Below are 18,185 nucleotides of genomic sequence, written 5' to 3'. Positions count from 1 at the left end.
AGATCTTTTTAAACTACAAACTTCAAAACATTGCTGAAATTTTAAAGGACCAAAATAAATGGAGAGCTATACCTTGGTCAACAAATGACTCAATATTGTTAAGATTTCAATTCTTCCCAAAGTAATCTATGGATACAACACACTAAGGATACAAGAAAACTTTGGGGGATGTTGGATATCTTTAATATTTTATTGTAATGATGGCTTCACAAGTATATACATATGATACAACTAATGAAACTGTACACTTTAAACATGTGCAGTTTATTATACATCAATTACACTTCAACAAAGCTGTTAAAAATAATTTTTTAAAAATTTAAATGCCAGTTTGTATCAACAGCTTAAAATATTTCATGCATTTGCCCCAGACTTCATATTTTTGGGACCTATTCCAGTAAAACACAGCTGATCAAAGACATATTTACTCTATTCTTTAACCACAGTTTACTGAAAGGACAGTTATGAAATTTGAAGAGCACAGCAGATGGTAGTGATCCCAAGGAAAAGAAAATTGAACAAAAGACAACTCACAAAATTTTGAAATATGGAAACAGATGAGTTGTGATTGATTCAGCACACCAGAGAAGGAAAAGAGAAACCAAGGCCTGTGTGGAGGTGGTCTTAGATGCCAGCTGATTGGCTGTACAGAACCCAGGGAGCCCCAGGAATGGGAGGTGCCAGGTAGCTCACAAAGAAGAGATGTGCGGCACCCATCAGAACCCCTGATTCTTTCCCTGTGTCCTCTGCCTGCAGCTGGGTGACTAACCTTTTCCACCTTCTTCCACCATAAAAGTATTCTACGGAGGAGCTGAAGCAGACACTGCAGAACGCTAAGCACTGCTGGGGGTGTGCTGCAGACTAGACGTGCCTTCTGCAAATTCATATATTGAAGTCTAATCCCCAAGATGATTGCACTTGGAGGGAGGGCCTTTGGGAGGTAATAGGTCCTGAGGGTGGAGCCCTCACAAATGGGATTAGTGCCCTTCTAAGAAGACACTGAGAGAAATTATTTCTCTCTCTCTTTCTCTCTCCCTCTCTGTCACTCCCCACCATGGGAGGATACGGAGAGAAGGCAGCTATCTAGAAGCCAGAAAGTGGGTCCTCACCAGACATCAGATCTGCCATGACCTTGATCTTGGACTTCCCAGCCTCCAGAACTGTGACAAAAAGTATTTGTTGTTTAAGCCACCCAGTCAGTGGTATTTTTGATATAGAAACCTGAACTAAGATAGGGCAGAATATCACACTGAAAATGAGGTGATTAAGTGAAGATCTGCAAATGAAGAGGTGACCTGTAAACCCCTTTCTCCCACTTGGCACTGAGAACAACGAAAAGCAGGCTTACGTAATTCCGACATTACGCTGGAGGATTCTTCTCTGAGGAAACAGATTATATCAAAAGAAAAACAAAAAACAGAAAAACTTTTGACAATGAAATTGTCCAATAGTTTAATGAGAGAGTCCATGCTGAGCCCAATATATTAAATACTGTTACTCAATAAACGATCTCTTTGGCACAACACACATATACACACACATGGCTTCCAATCAGCTTTTTACTGCCTTACTCTCAAATATGAACAGACAGCCAAAGATCACCTGACATTTCGAGAAAAGCCTCTAATAAAAGAAAAGAAGAAATTGGAAATAAAGTAGAAAGCAGAGAAAATGTAAATAAACTATACTGAATATCCTCAGAAATTGAAGAGATCTTTGAATTGAGAAAGCACTTCAGAGAAAAAAAAAAAACGCTACATTTTAAAAAACTCTCATTCAAAAGTAGGATGTGAGAAATAAAATATTTTTAAAATACGCATAAAGATAGAGTTTAAGGAATCTCTCAGGAAATGCAGGGGGAAAATTATGGAAATAAGGAAAAGGAGCTACAAATAATACAATATCAATACAGGGGATTCAACAAACAGTAAGAGCTCCAGAAAGAAAAAAATCAAAAGCTGTAGAAAATGAGATTTTAAAAAAATGATTAAAAAAATTTCTCAGAACTCAGGGATTGGAGTTTGAAATTGAAAGGGCCCACCTAGTGACCAAATCAGTGGATGAAACAAAAAGCCAACACCAGATGTTACAATTGAGGATTTTGGGAATAAAAGAACATGGTGATGGGAAGAATAAATTTATGTATTTGACCAAATATCTATAACACAAGGCATCACGTTAGGTACCATCAGATACACAGAAATAAGCTAAAGGCCTTCCCTATCTTCAAAGGTAAAAAATAAATAAATAAGTGAAACTCTCATCACAATAATAATCATGGGACATCAGCCACTACATTTCCCTCTTATCTTGGTTCCTATCCGGATTTCTTTGTTTTTAAACAAGAGCCACTTAGAAGTGTCTCAGCCTATGTATTCACCACATGCACTGGGCGAGGAAAGCCAGCTATTTTTTTTTTTTCTGAGTCCTCTTCACTGTTACACACATACACTCTCACACATACTCACACTAATACCCATAAGCATGCACACAAAAATTGTACACACATTTTCACACACTCACGTGTTACAGCCACATTCACAGAGACACACGCACAGACTGCTTGGGTCCTCGTAAGCACCCCATTTCAGTAGTCAGGGGAGAAGGCTTAGTTTCTTAGTTTTTCAGAGAAGAGGCTCTGGCCACCTGAGATTAGAAATGAGGTCTATAATTTATACTCTTATTTCTTATCTCCTCCTGTATTTTGCTAGACTTCCAAAATCTACTTGATACTCAGATTAGCCGATGGCACCCTCTAACTGTCTTGTACCCCTGCCCCTGTAACAGTGCGCCATTTTCCCCATTTCCATTGCTCCCACTGCTAGCTTTTCAGTAGCCAACAAAACCAGTTCTGCCCTGTTCTGGGCACTGCTCACTGTCCCGCCAACAACAAGCCTCCCCCTGCCACCCCGCCCGCCCTGCTGCAGCAACTCAAAGCCGTTAGCCTTCGGTGAGCGCGGGAGATGCCGCTCCCAGCACCTCCGAGGACGGACCTCACAGCTTCTCTGTAGGGTGAGCCAGTGCGTGCACTACGGTGTCAGCACGCAGCTGACTCTGGTTTCCTTTTCTGGCTGCAATCTGGAGGATGAGCGCCAGCTGGAATTAGGGCCGACTGTGAAACAGGACCTGAAGAAGAAAGTTTGAGAACCTACGCATGCCAGCCAGCCACGTAGAATGCTTTATCCTTAGAGCTAACAAAATTTGTGGTTCTTGTCAAACTGTGTCTCTTTCTTTACAATCCAGTTTTTATTTATATAAAAGGAGAAGAGAGAAAGAGGCATTATTATTATTATTATTATTATTATTAATACTTCTACTACTACTACTATTATCATCATCTTATTATACAGCTGTGATAGGAAGACAATGCTAAAGATGCTGGGCACTGGACTAGTTTTATTTTTTCAACCTTGGTCATTCAGTTACTTACCAAGACAGCGCATGAAGTGAACCTGACATGTCATACAGCCTTCAATCGACTTCCAGACACCCACCCAAATCCCCACCCCCCATTGTAGGTAACATCATGGGACCTGTCCAGCCTCTGGCAAGGTTTTTGATGTTTTCCATCTTTGTCACTACTTTAGATTAAGCTTTTACCTGTAGGCCCTTGTTAAAATGCACATCTGTCGCCCAGGAGGTTAGAAGAGCCCACGTGTTTGTCCAGAAAGCAGGCCCGTAGCGGCCTGTCAGTGTTCGTGAAGAGGAAGCCAGGTGTCCTGGCTGGGTCATGAACAGGCGGGGTTCCAGGCCCGTCTTTGCTACTCATTTGCTGATGACAAGCCTCAGTTTCCCCAGATGCATTTCCCTATCAACAAGAAACTGTATTCCCAGAATTGTACCCAACAGAATTGTTCTCACAGACCTCTAAGATTCTGTCCCGTCTTAAAATTCAATGACTCTATATTCTAAATAGAATATATACTCTGACACTTCAGCCACCAAGAACAAGGCGATTTGATTTTTTTTAAAGAATAAATACTGTATTTTAAATATCCATACAGTATATCTGCCCATGTAATTTCAAAAAAAAAAAAGCAAGTAATTCCAGCTTGTTAAATTTAGAATGCTTATATTAAAACCAATTTGACAATACTCTCTGGCACTGTTCCCAGAACATTTTCATTTGATTGGGAATTGTTTAAATTTTAATCCATTTTAAACCCTTCTCTCCCCTAACTGTGTCACTTTTGAAATAGTGACTGCAATTGCATTGACTCTCTTATTAAATCATGGCTCTCAGCAGTGTTACTGCTACCCATTTAGATGTTTTTTGGGCCCCATATAGAACGTGTGGCGGGTGAAGAGAATGCATTTATATGATTATGAGTGTCTTTCTGTGGATTCCCTTTTGGTTCCAAGAGCACCTGCCCCGTATCAGTTATCAATACTCCTGTACAGCTCTCACTGCTCTGATCTTTCCCTTTTAAAACATTTGAGAAAATAGCAAAATTGTCTTCCTAGACACTTTTGCCAGCACAAACTCTAGAAAAACAAGCAAAAAGCAAGTCAAACTGTGCAGATTCTATCAGTCAAACAGGCTCATTTTCTGTAAATTCATAATCGCATGGCTTTTCCCTTCCTTACTAGCACTTTGCTGTACTCTCAGTCAACTCTCAATGCTCATTGGCCTTGAGAAGAGAAAGTGGAAACAGTGGCAACAGAGGCTGGGGGAAGGGCTTCCAGCAGGACCTCCCGTGGATGCTCGAGCCTCAGCTTCGGTACAGCGCCTTCCCGGGTCTCTATATCGGGCTTTTATCACTGCATACAGCAACCAACACACACTTTTTCTTAACAACTCTCTCTCTCCACTCACTCCTTTACTGATCCAACCACTTCTGAGACTGAAATTTACCTTTTATCCTAAGAGCTACCATACTTTAATCAACAACTAGTCCCAGGCACTGAGTTACCCACGCCACATAAATTTCATCACTTAATCCTTACACAGTCTTACAAGTCAGAAATAACCTTGTTTGTTAAAATTAGGGAAATAATTTGCACAATGTCCACAGACAATAAAGAGTTGCGTCTAGATGAACACCCAGTACTGTCTCACTATTTAAAATGTGTATTTGTTTAAAAGGAATAATAACCAGGGTATAGTACTGGATGAGCACAAAAGTGACAGAGCTGGTAGTATGGTTTGATCAAAACTATAACATCTACATGTGTGTAGGAAAGACTCAGCTAATGACTTCCATGATCTCCATATTCCTTGATTGGAAATGGCATTTGGTAACACTGAGGATAAGTGCTACCAAAACTTAAGTTTCGGTCAGCCTGACTTTTATTGTCCTAACACTTCTTTCTCATGTACAAGAAAGTCTAGGGCAGTGTTGTTCGACAGAAATACAACGTGAGAAATTCAGGTCACTTATGTAACAGCAAAGTTTCTTGTAGCCATATTAAAAAGGTAAAATGAAACAGGTAAAGCTAATTTTAATAATATATTTTACTTAACCCAGTATAACCAACATACTATCATTTTAACATGCAATCAATATTAAAAATATTGACATAACTTTCCTTCTTATTTTTTCATAAGCCTTTGAAATCCAGTGTGCATTTTATGCTAACAGTATATCTTAGTTCAGACTAGCCACAGTGTAAGTGCTCTTAGCCAGATGCTAAGTGACTATCGTATTGGACCACAGGTCAGGAAAGTGGCTGCTGGGGCTAGATTCCTAGTAGTTCACAGGGCTTTTCCCTCATATTTAACACCTCAAGTTCATGGAATAGTTACCATACCAGGTATTGTATCACTATTGAAAGCAAGAACAGGGAGGAGCCACTACCAGTAAAATCCTTCCCAGAAAAACCTCTATTTATGTCTGTGAACTGTGTCCCAAAGTGACCCTTCATCACAAGAGGTCCTGGGAAAGTGAGAAATTAGGTTTTTCCAGTTTCCAGTGGCAGTATAAGGAGAAGGGGATGGGAAGCAGAACTCTATTTGCTAAGCAGCTTGGTCAGCCATAGGTATTGATTTAAAAAAAAAAAAACAAAAAAGAATATATTTTAAGCAAAGAGAAATTCTAGTGTGAAATAAAATTCATATTTGATAGCAAGACAAGAAAAATTTAAACATGAAACACTCTTCTCTGCCCTTCGGCCTTCTCTCGGTGGCCCCCACTGTGCACTGCGTATCTGTATCAGGCATCCACCAAGCCTCCCCCATCGGCAGGAATACCTGCTCAACCATGAAGAGCAACGTTCTCCCGGCATCAACAAGACACTTCCTTGAAAGATAACATTCCTCCGTGATCTTGTAAGGGGTCACATGACCCATCAGGATGACGCTTAGATCTGGATTATATAAACTGTCAATAATACATCATTTGATGTACAGCCCTCTGTCTCAAAAAACTTGTATAACTGTGCCTTGATTTCTAACTGGAGGAAAAGTTCTCAGAGCTTTCTGAGATGCTCTTACCAGATTATAAGCCTCAAATTTGGCTCGAATAAAATTTTCCCTTTCTTTCTTAGATCGACTAATTTTTTTGTCAACACTGGGAATCACAGAAACATGCTGTTTCATTTTTGTAATATTTATATAATATTTAACTAAATAATAAATATTTTCCTTTCAGAACAATATGTGTCTAGCTCACTCACACCATTTGCCAGGAGAGAGAGTAAAGGAGCATCAGGAATGAAGCATCTGGGGAGAACAGTGGTTCTCAGAAGATGAGAGTTTCAACCTCACTTTCCCCCCCGATCTTTCCATGGTGAGCCTTCCATGAATATGTGTACATACTGAACATCAAATATAACACTATTTGTTCAAATTCCTATTGAGCTAATGTCAATGTTCATTTTAATACATCACAATCTAAATATGTATTTCTCTTAATAGTTTATATTTCTTCCCAGTCATCTCTTTCCCAAATAGCAAAAAATAGATCTAAAATAATACCATCTTAATATCAACAATATTCCATAGCTACCTTAATAAAAAGGAAAAAGATCTTTAGCTTCAGAAAAATGAAGAATATATAGCTTTGACATAATTAACATTGGAATTTGAGTAACAAGAAATGGAAGCAAATTAGCTAATAACTTATACTGTGGATAGTTTGAATTCCTCTGTCCAATGGTACACATACTACATGTTATGGTAAGCTTAAGTTTTGTATTCTAAAGTATTTCTGTATGTCCTCTCTTCCTACAAAAATCCTAAAAATATACTCACTTATCTTAAACCATGATATGACATGGCATATTCTACTAATAGTAGAAAACTAATCTGTAATGAAGTTATTCCATTGAATGTAAATTAAAGTTGTTATTTTGTTTATTCAGTTTTAAATATGAGTCCATACATGTATATATAGGCGTTCATATAACCAATGCTCTAAAGCCCATCAGGTCATCTAATGGGATTTGTGAAGCAAAGTTGCCATAAACTAGAATATAGGGCACATGGCATGAGCTGACAACTACAAGCATAAAATTCCTTAGTTGAAAACATGAATGAATTTAAACCATCAGAGAAATTAGGTCAATAACATAGTCTTTAACTGTAATCTCCTGAGATATGCATTTTGAAAAGGAGTAGAAATCCTTGGATTCTGCACGAGGAGGAGTAATCCCATTATAACTTCACTACGCTGTAGCGATTGAGATGAACTTTGTACCACATTATATGAAGGTCACGTGTTGACCTCGCCACAACTAAGCCGCAGCTTCAAGAGATTTTATGATTGTTGCTTAATACATTAAAAACCAAATAAAAGAATAATTTGTGCAACCTAATATTACCACTAATACCATTAATATCACTTGAAATCCTCTTTTCTTTTTAAATACTTGATGGCATATCAAATGGTTGCATAGCCCCTATGCGCATATGGATGCCTGACTCCTAAACTCTATGACACCAGATAATAATGCACACTATAAATCAGCCAGTGACTCCTTAATGACATAAACTCAGTGCCTGAATTGCCAGTGGATCATACTTTCCCATCATTATGATACTAAGTAAATATGCACTCAGGGCTGTTAACACCACTCTGGACTTTGACACGTGCCACCACTCAGGGTGCCGATGACCAGCTACGCAAATGCTTCGCATAGATCTACTATATTGCCATTGCCATGCATTCCTTGGAGACCTTAAAAGTGATGGTTGTGTCACCTGAAAGTGACATAAGATCACAACGTTCTATTTGAGAATACTGTCCAATTGATGATTATTTCAAAATGTAAGAGAGAAAATACTTTAATTCTAATTAATTAAAAAGACTGAGGGGATTCATTTAAATTCAAATAAGAACTATGACTTCCCCGCCAGCACCTCTCCTTGACTTACACACACACGCAAAAGACCTTTAGTGCTGCAGACTTTGATGAAAGTTTGGAGAGAGAGAGAAATTTTGAAGAATCAAGAAGTTAAAATGCAATGTTAGATCCTTATTTCTAAGTGCCTTTCATGGCCCTATTATGTGACTCTACCCTCCTCTCTGCTGTCTGCTCTCTGCCCTTCCCCTCTCTGCTCTTTGCCCATCCTTTAGAAAGAAAAAAAAAATTCTCCTATCTTCTTACAGAGTAATCCAGCTATCGCCAGCCCCAGTACTGAAACTCAGCAAAGCCATACGTTTTGCAAATCCAAAGTTATATTAATGAGCGCTTACTCTTTCACGTCCTATGCATATTTGCTGAAATAAAGGAAAAGTATAGTGGTATGACTTATAATACGATCCTTAGAAACCTTGACAGGTTTATTTTTAATGAATTTTTCTTTTATAAATGGATCAAATATTTAAACAGCCTGAAATCTAACTGTTTGCAGTTTAGAGTTATGTTCACGTAAACCAAGTATTGGTCTAAAGTGTAAGTTAGCAATTGTGTCACTTAAAAAAAAATCTAAATAAGTATTAAAAATAAATAATTTGTAGAAAACAAACTTATGGTTACCAAATAAGTCTTCTTGGGTAAGTGGTATGTAAGGCATCCAATTGTGAATTAGTCACTTTTCTGTAAAGACACAGGAAGTATGAATAATATCATTTTATTTAAAATAGTCGTATATGTGGCGGACAGAAATTTTGGAATTAGAAAAGGATGCAAACTTACATAATGAGTTTGATAATCTGCAACAGATAAAATCCATTTATATGCAAAATTACTATTTATAAAAATGGCTACATCTTATTTTTGAAAATTATAAATGAGTATTACATGCATCAAAAGATAATAAATTATCTTGGGACTTGGGAAATTATTGGATCATTATCAACTAATAATTCAACTAGAGTTTAAAGAGCTGTCTAAACTGGAGATTATTCTAGTAGTCTAACAGCAATATTGACATCATTTCAAAGACTTTTAGAAATGCCAAAACACTTGATTGCATCAAACTCTAATGTGCACTACACAATTTAAAGGCCTAACTAGCAATAAAAAAAAAAAAATTGTGCATATATAACAAACAATTTACCAGTCACATAAGTCAAATCTTTCATGTTTCCTTACACTTGAGTGTCTACATTTGAAACTTGAAAGAATTTTGCATTTAATCTTATGACTTGAAAAAATGTAAGCTAAAATACATCTATCAACTAATCATATAAAAACAACAAATCCAAGCATTAAAAAAGAGCCATTAAGGATAATCTCATAAATAATGAAGTAAATGTGTGTTCTTTATTCATTACTAAATTTTAGTTTTAAAGTTTAGCACTTACTTTGTTACAGTCAAATACATATAATTTTATAGAATTTTTTAAATAGTCCCAAATGTTAATTATGCTTATCTCCATGAGGTTATTGAGGTTCAGAGAGTTTAGGCAACTTTCCCACATTCATATAGCAAGCCAGTGGGAAGGTAGGAGGTTGATTCCAACATTGAGGTTCTTAGTCACCCTTCTAGAATCCCTCACATAAGACTCTGAGAAATAGAAACCTAAAATAGCTGTTTGGAAGGTAACACTTTCTGAATATATACGTGTGACAACTAGCAGTTCAAGTTCCCAGTAACTTTATCTCACCAAAAGAAATGCATAGTATAATTTATGAATTGATAAACCAGATATATCAAATATCCTTGATTCTACAACATATGTTTTAAAGCTCCAGCATTTTCTGTACTTTGTCTTTTGATCAAAGAAACCTTCACATTTCCAGGCAGGGTATTTCCTTAGCCTCTAAGAACTTAACGAGTATACACCCAGAAGCATCTGCTTATTGTCTTGTATAGCACAACATGTGGTTGAATTTTAACTAAAAATTTGCATTACTAATTATGAGGAAATTATCCCAAGAATATTTAATTTTCATTAAAATGTAGCATTGAAATAAAAATCTTCTCAGTTTTTTTCCCCTATAAAAGGGTCTAGGGCAGTTTTAATGAAAATTAAAAATTCTTGTAAAGATTAAGTGTAAAGCCTTAGAACAGTACTGGGCATGCAGTAGGCACTCAATGAATGTTTGCCATTCCATGACAATGCTAATTATGAGGCAGAGGAGGAGGAGGATGTGGATGAGCATGGAAACAACTGCAGGCTATAAACTTACGAATGGAACGAGAAGAACATTTCAACAAAAGCATGACCTACTTAATTTTTTGCATGGCAATAACCAGGTCCTTACAGGACCTAGAAATGGGTGACACTTCCAAGGAAATAAAGCTGTTTCATATTGTCATTGAAACATATCCAAAAATGTCACTTTAAACTCATGTTGTTTAAAGTACAGCTCACGTTTTCTCCCCATCAAAGAGCATGGAAACGACACCACTCCCTGTGCTGTTACCACTTACAGTGAAGTGAATAGTGTCCCCCCCAAATTCATGTTCACTTCAAGAGTGTGATCTTATTGGAAACAGGGTCTTTGCAGATGTAATTAGTTAAGATGAGGCCATACTGGATTGGCATGGGCCCTAAATCCAATGACTAATCTCCTTGTAAGAAGAGGAAGGGACCCACAGAGGCACAGGAAAGAAGATCATGTAAAGGCAGAGATTAGAATAATGTGACTATAAGCCTAGGAACATCAAGGAACGCCAGGAGCCACTAGAAGCTAGAAAGAGGCAAAGAAGGACTTTTCCCCAGAGGCTTCAGAGGGCGCATGGCCCTGCCTACTCCTTAGTTTCACACTTTTAGCCTCCTCAACTGTGAAAGAATACATTTCTGTTGTCTTAAGCCACCAAGTTTGTGGTATTTTGTCACGGCAGCCCTAGAAAACTAAGACACTACGTCTGCACGTCCACCCCTCTTGCTGTTGTTACTGAGTCCAGGCTTGTACTGTTCGTCGCATGACAGCTCAATAAATCAAGGGACAAGTAGCGGGGGCAAGGAATAGTGACTTTACTAAAAAAGCCAGCAGACGGAGAAGATGGTACACTAGTGTCCCGAAGAAACTTCTTACCTGAGTTCGGATTCTGGCTTCTTTCCTACTAAAAGCGGAGGGAGTAAAGTCGAGCATTTCCTAGCTCTGGTCAGCCTTTGACAGAGTCGGGGTAGGGGTGGGAGTGGGGGGTATGTTAATTTCTTCCAGCCTACAGTCATCCACAGGTGGGCCTGGTCAGCATGTTTCCTGTGAGCTAAACAAATGTATTTTAGCTTAACGCTCATTACCTGGGAGCCAGGGTTCCCAGAGATGGGCTGTTAAGTGTAATTTAAGCTTTTAGGCAACATCCCTTTAGTGATTAACTTGTAGCAAAAACAATAGAATACAGTAAAAGAAACAGATCCAAATGGAGTCAGACTTGTTCATCCCTATTGCAGTCTCCTGCCTAAATGCTCACTCCCTTTTTATCCCAGTGAATTCATCCAACTCTTCTCTGAACCTCAGTGCAGACCTCACTGACTCTCCCTGATCTCCTAATTATCTTTCTTCCAACAGCTAAAGCCTGGGAATCCATCCCTCACAATTTAGTAACAAGCTGTTAGATCTTTATGGGGAGAGCCAGATCTCAAATTTGTTTAGCCCCTCAATGTCCAGCACTTACAAGATGCTCAAGAAAAGTGCCCGAGCAATTAGGTCTGGGGCACAGGCTCTGACTCAGATTAAGAGCACAGTCCCTGGGACCAGACAACCAGGGTTCAGACCCTGGCTTCGCTCATTATAGATCCATAATGTGGCACAACTTCTCATGTATCCTCTGTGCCTCACTTGCCTCAGGTGTAGAATGGGGATAATAGCAGTATTTATGTTGTAAAGTTTTTCCAAGAGACTGAGTTAACACTATAAAGCACTTCAAACAGTTGCTAGCACACAGTAAGTCCTTGAAGCTATTATCTTTTTTATTCCAACTATTACAATATCCAGAGAAAATACATATTAAAATACATCTGTTTAAGATTAGGTGTGGACAGATGTTGCTAAAAAGGAGCCCTGAGTGAACTAAGTAGGCAAAAACAATTAGTCAAGTGTTCTGCTCTTCAACTCCCCGCCCCCCATCAATTATTTTCTGGTATAATCAGAAAAGATACTGTTTTGGGAGGAATCGACTCGACATTTCTTTTCCTAACTGTGTAATGGTTAATCATGTGTCTCAACTTCACTGGGCTAAAAGGTGCCAAAGGAGTTGGTGAAACATTATTTCTGGGTGTGTCTGTGAGGGTGTTCCAAGAAGAGACTGGCATTTAAATTGGTGAACTAAGTAAAGATCATCTTCTCTAATCGCATGTGAACATCCCACTCATGGGGAGCCAATAGAACAGAAAAGTAGAGGAAGGCGGAATTTGCTCTATCTGAGCTGGGATATCCATCTTTTCCTGCCCTTGGGTATCAGCACTCCTGGCTCTTAGGCCTTCAGATTGGGATCAGTACTTACATAATTGGCCCCCAGGTAGCTTCTCAGGCATTTCAGTTCCAGACTGAATTACACCACTGGTTTTCCTGGTCCTTCAATTTGCAGGTGGCACAGTCACACTTCTTGACCTCTATAATGGCATGAAACAATTCCTTCAATAAATCTCTTCATAGGTAAGTAGATAGATAGATAGATAGATAGATAGATAGATAGATAGATAGATAGATAGATAGATAGATAGACAGACAGACAGACAGACAGACAGACAGATAGATAGGTAGGTAGGTAGATAGATCAATCAATCCTATTGGTTCTGTTTCTCTGGAGAACCCTGAATAACAATGTAAGTGTTAGGTAGTTTAGATAGAAATGAGCGCTGGGCAGGGGGAGAGGAAGGGGAAAGGAAAAATCCAGAAATTTCTACTTTCTCTAAATGAGGGCCAGTAAAAGAAGCCAGTTAAAATCAAAACGCTGCAGCTGGACCTGCCCAAAAAGGGAATGGGCATGCCAGAGCACAGGCAACCTAAGCTGTCAATCAATCAATCGCAAAACCAGGATATGAAAACAGGAAAAACAAAGGAATGGCGCCATTTTTCCTCTCTTGGATCAGCCCACTCCCAATTCTCAGCAATGTACTATTTTTTACTTTTTTTATTTCACTAATGAAAATCTTGCTTATATCACGCTTTCTGTCTCTTGTCAAAAATCTTTTTTTCAGGTGACTAAGAACTGAGGTAATTCTTATTTTCCTTTTCCTGGTAACATAAGGAATAACCTTGCCCTTCTTAGAAAATATTAGCCAATATTCCAAATATCCTCATATGACTTATTAATCCTAAAACCCCTTATCTCTCAGGAGTTTCCCTCATCTTTAATATCCTCTCTCTTTTCCCTAGGCAAATCCCCCTCCCTCTTTTAAGTCCAGTCTCCTACGTGTGACATGATTACTTTCCCAATTACTCAAGCCCACCCCAATCCTTTCTTCCTGTGAAGACTTCTAATACACCATAGCATAGAATTCAGCACACAATCAAATACCAATAATCTATAATTTTTATGTACATATATTCTGTTTCCACTAAACTGTGAGTTTAAGAGAAGAACCAGCAATTTAGCAAGAGATTGATTCTAAAGTCCATTCTCTTGATTGTATTTATGTGTTTAAATCTGTATTTCTTAACATAATGGTAAACCGTTTAATATAGTCAGAATATTCTAGACATTAAAATACCTTTCCTAGGCCATTTAAGTAAACTTTTACTTTAAAAAAAAATTGGGGAGGGATAATTTATCTGCTTTATTTGGCCCAAATAAAAATTTTTTTGGTAATATATATCTTGCTATTTGATTGTTACGTTTATAGAATAATAATGAGAAAGTTGTAAGAAAAGGCCCAAAAGGAAAGTTTCAGAGAAATGAAATCATTTAGACTAAAGAAGTCAAATGGATGAAATAAGTAAGGTTAGTGTTATATTTGATGAAAACTTGAGCTTCAATTTCTGCAGAAAGGAGCCAGGTAAGACATAAGACAAAATTTATGAAGAGGTAAATTTATAAAAGATAAAACCAAGAGAGAAAGGGACAAAGATGTTCCTCTTTTTAAATTACTGAAGAAAATAACTCTCTGAATAAGATAGTTTCCTGTTCTGTCTAAAAGCCTGGGGATGGGTAAGAAGGTCTGTTCTGTAAATCCTGAAATCTACTTGAAAGAAACATATATTAAACATTTTTTAACTATCATCTGTAATTTTACTCCTGCTGATTTTCCTCAGAGTGATGATTACAATCAATTCTTTAACCTTTTTAATTACAGGAAAATGGGCAGCTTAATTACACATCATGGGGTAAAGTACAGTGGGAAAGCAGCTGCAATGGTTGGAATTCAGGTAAAAGAGCAATAAAGACATTGTAAAGAAAAACAATACTCATCAAGTCAAATAAATAAGCTGTAAGAAAAGGCAATCAGAGAAGTAGAAAGAGAAAATAGCCATCTATATTCGTTTAATTTGATATTTTAATTAATTAACGAACTTAGGGGAAGACAAAATATCTCTAAACCTGTCAAGTAAATTTTAAATAGAATAAGACTCTACTAATGTTTTGACAACAGATATATTGTCAGGCTACCTGCTCTATCCTCATCCCCTAACACAGTCCTTGGAACTTTTGTTGCAATCACAGAGAACTCAGGTATATGGCAGGCACATCCAAACTGAACCCAGATAGAAAGCATGAAAGCCTCAGGGCACTGATACAGATGTCATGAAACAACACTCTTCAAGTTTAAGCTTTAACTTATTGGACTGCCCTTGAATCCATGTCAGCCAAGGAAAGAGAGGCATTCATTCACTCATTTATAAGCATTTATTGCACACCCATTATGCACCAAGCATAGCACTAAGGACTAGTGCAGAAGGGCAAGGTCTGACCTTGCATCCGAGCACAAGGTCACCCAAATTAGTAAGAGGGGCAGAAGAGTTTCTGGAGACAGATGCATGTAGGCTAGTTGACTGGGTAGTGTAGAGACAAGGAACAGCTCTTCAACTTGCTTGTTTCCTCAGTAAAGTAGGAGGCAGATTCATCAGCTGAAAGAAGGAAGAGAGGGAGAAGCATTGAAGGTTTAGGAGAGAGGAGAGCATGAAACAGACATCTGAGGATGGAAGAGCCAATGACGAGGAAACTGACTGCAGGCGGTGCCAAGGGTCCCCATTGTCATGCGTTACTGAGAAATCATTCAGCCTGTTTGTCTACATTCTTCCAGCTATCTTCAGTTGTTCAAGAGAGGGCACAGAGAGCCAGTCAGATTTAACCAGAATGTTGGTTTTACCAGACAAGTACCACAGATGGAGACAGGAGTCAATAGTCCATATGTAAGAAAAGTGTCCTTTAAATGAAAAGGGAGCGCTCTAACATTATGCATAAATTCACTTAAAAGTGAAACAGTAATTAAAATCAATTGTAATTCTATTTTTATTTATGTTTATTTATTGGCTTTTATTAACACTATTAAGTCAGCACGTGAGATCTTCTAGTGTACGAGGGAACTCTGTCTATACAAAACATAAAAAAATAAAAATAATACTCCATGTGAGGAAGAAGGCAAGTACAAGTAGAATTAAAGTGCTCAGCTTGAAAATAAGGTCAGGGGCTGGGGTATAGCTCAGTGGTAGAGTGTATGCTTAGCATGCACGAGATCCTGGATTCAATCCCCAGTACCTCCATCAAGAAAAAAAAAAGAAAGAAAATAAAATAGGAATTGGGGGACAAAGGAAAGAGCAGGGCTGAACCAAATGGCAGGAGATTGGAGAAACTACTGTTTTGTGGAAAAATTAAGAAAAACACTTAAGTCCCACATAAATCAGAAGTGCATGTGTGAGAGGGCAAGGAGACTTCTCATCAAAGTTAGTATGGGCAGGAAGTTGGATCCGAAGTAAATTTGATAATTTACGAAAACCTCAGGCACACCAGTGGTCCTCCTACAAAGAGGGAAATGACAGCTTGTATTCGTCGTATGTAGGTCGTAAAGCCCAGGATGACATTATTTTTCCCCAGAGTTACATGGTTAACATTCATGAAACTTTCTTTGACCCACAAAATTAAGATTATTAAACTAGATATCTAGGTCCACTTTTAGCTCTTCCATTCCGTGAAACTGAGGTTTTCCAGGAAAAAGCACAGTAAATTAACCCCTAGCCCCCAGCCCCAACCTAAAAGCAACAAACTGAGTATAACCCAACTTGAGTTTATTGCTACATCCTTAACTGCTCCCTGTTCCCACTGGGATCTATGTCTTAATGGAGAAAGGGCAACTCTCCAGCTGTCCCCGTAAGCTTGTTTAAAGTGATTATCACTGAGTGAAAGGGGTATCAGGAGGCAATCACAATCAGGAGGTAACTCTCCAAAAGGCAGGGCTCCCGGAATAAAGTCACTCAGCTATGTGAACAGTACACTCTGCTGGCCCTAACCAGTTATTTCTGCCTTGTAAGTATAATTTTCGTGCCTTGAGTGATTAAATGAATATGAAAGCTGTGTTCTAAAAGGTTAATTATATGGTGCAGGAGTAAATGTTGTATCACTGGCTCTTTGTTTAACTTAGAATTCTAACACCACTTCTTGAAAATGTAAAAGCTGCATATTTTCCATAACTAATTAACAAAGAAGTTGATTAAAAGTTATGTATTTCGTCTACTAGATGCAACATCTGGGTGCAGGATTTAAGAATTAAGATAGTTTCCAGGTGAAATGAAACAGATTCTTTAAAGGAAAGAATCTTATACAGCTACAATATTTACAGTGCTTTTATCAAGACATTAAAACAGAAGCAGATGCTTCTCTATAATTCTAAAATATTAGTTACACATGGTATAATGCATTGCAGAAAACATAATAATAATAATGGATGGTAGTAAGACAAAACAGTTTTCTCCTGAAGTTGGATACAGAACAGATACCAGATATTTTTGAAGTTAAACTTAATACAGATGGGACAATCATAAATGTGTTGCAAAGTAAATATCACACTAGAGACATAAGAGAAAGTATCACGAAACATTTTAAGAAATATCAGTGTTGAGGGGGATGGTATAACACATACACTCATTCTTAATAAGTATGAATTATTTAAAGTATCAATCATGTAACTATTAAAATATTCCTGGTGATGTGCCTATATACTACTTACACTTAGAAGCCTATTCTAACTCCGTTTTGTGGGTTCATGTGATGAAACACCGTATAGCTATGACTGAATTAACAGCTCCATACTCGAAGCACCTGACCCCAGTGCTTATTACCAATACAACAAAAATTGAAAAACAGGCGCTGTGCTAAGTGGAAGGAATATAAATACACGATAAACTCTTTTTGCTCTGCACCCTGTGTAATTCAAGAGAGAACATGCCAGAGGGCAAGGTGATCTCTCATCCAATTCAGCACAGGCAGGAAATTGGGGCAGGAAGTGAACTTGGGAATTCAGAGACATCTTGGGCACAGCAATGGTCTTTCCACACAGAATGAAATGGCAATTTGCAGAATTGTCTAGTGGGAAAACAGCTGTAGGTAGGAAAAAGCCCACAATAATGTGTTAAGATCCTTGTTTCAGGTATATATAAGGCACCATGGGGGCAGAGACAAAGCAGTTAGGTACCGCTAGAGCTGGATAAGGCTTTACCAAGAAGGAAGTGACGTTCAAAGAATATTCGGAAAGATGGGGAAGGAGGACATCGTAGGAAAAGCAGACAGAAGAGTTAAGTGAGAGCACAACTTGAAAGAGCAGGATATCATCTGTCCCATAAAACCTTCCAAAGCAGTGATTTACCTGTCTGAAGCAAAGCAGCAAAAGAAAAGGAGAGAAGACTGATTATGCCCTTAACACTTTCAACACCTATCAAATATTATGCAGGATTTACAAAGAATCCATAAGGTG

The 18,185-nt window shown here is 38.1% G+C and overlaps 1 protein-coding gene across 2 annotated transcripts in view; it reads right to left on the bottom strand.

Annotated features, from left to right (window-relative positions):
• The window catches only part of LOC123611706 (uncharacterized), a 90,185-nt gene that overhangs the window by 45,135 nt on the left and 26,865 nt on the right, over positions 1 to 18,185 (bottom strand). For both annotated transcript variants that reach the window (XR_012506347.1, XR_012506348.1), the window contains one exon: positions 12,782 to 12,890. The gene's annotated coding sequence lies outside the window, so the exon portion shown is untranslated. The remainder of the gene's footprint in view (positions 1 to 12,781; positions 12,891 to 18,185) is intronic.

This window comes from Camelus bactrianus, chromosome 1 (genome assembly GCF_048773025.1).
Source record: "Camelus bactrianus isolate YW-2024 breed Bactrian camel chromosome 1, ASM4877302v1, whole genome shotgun sequence".
NCBI classification, from domain to species: Eukaryota; Metazoa; Chordata; class Mammalia; order Artiodactyla; family Camelidae; genus Camelus; species Camelus bactrianus.
Note: the sequence above shows the minus strand (reverse complement) of the source record. Positions and strands in the feature narration are given on the sequence as shown.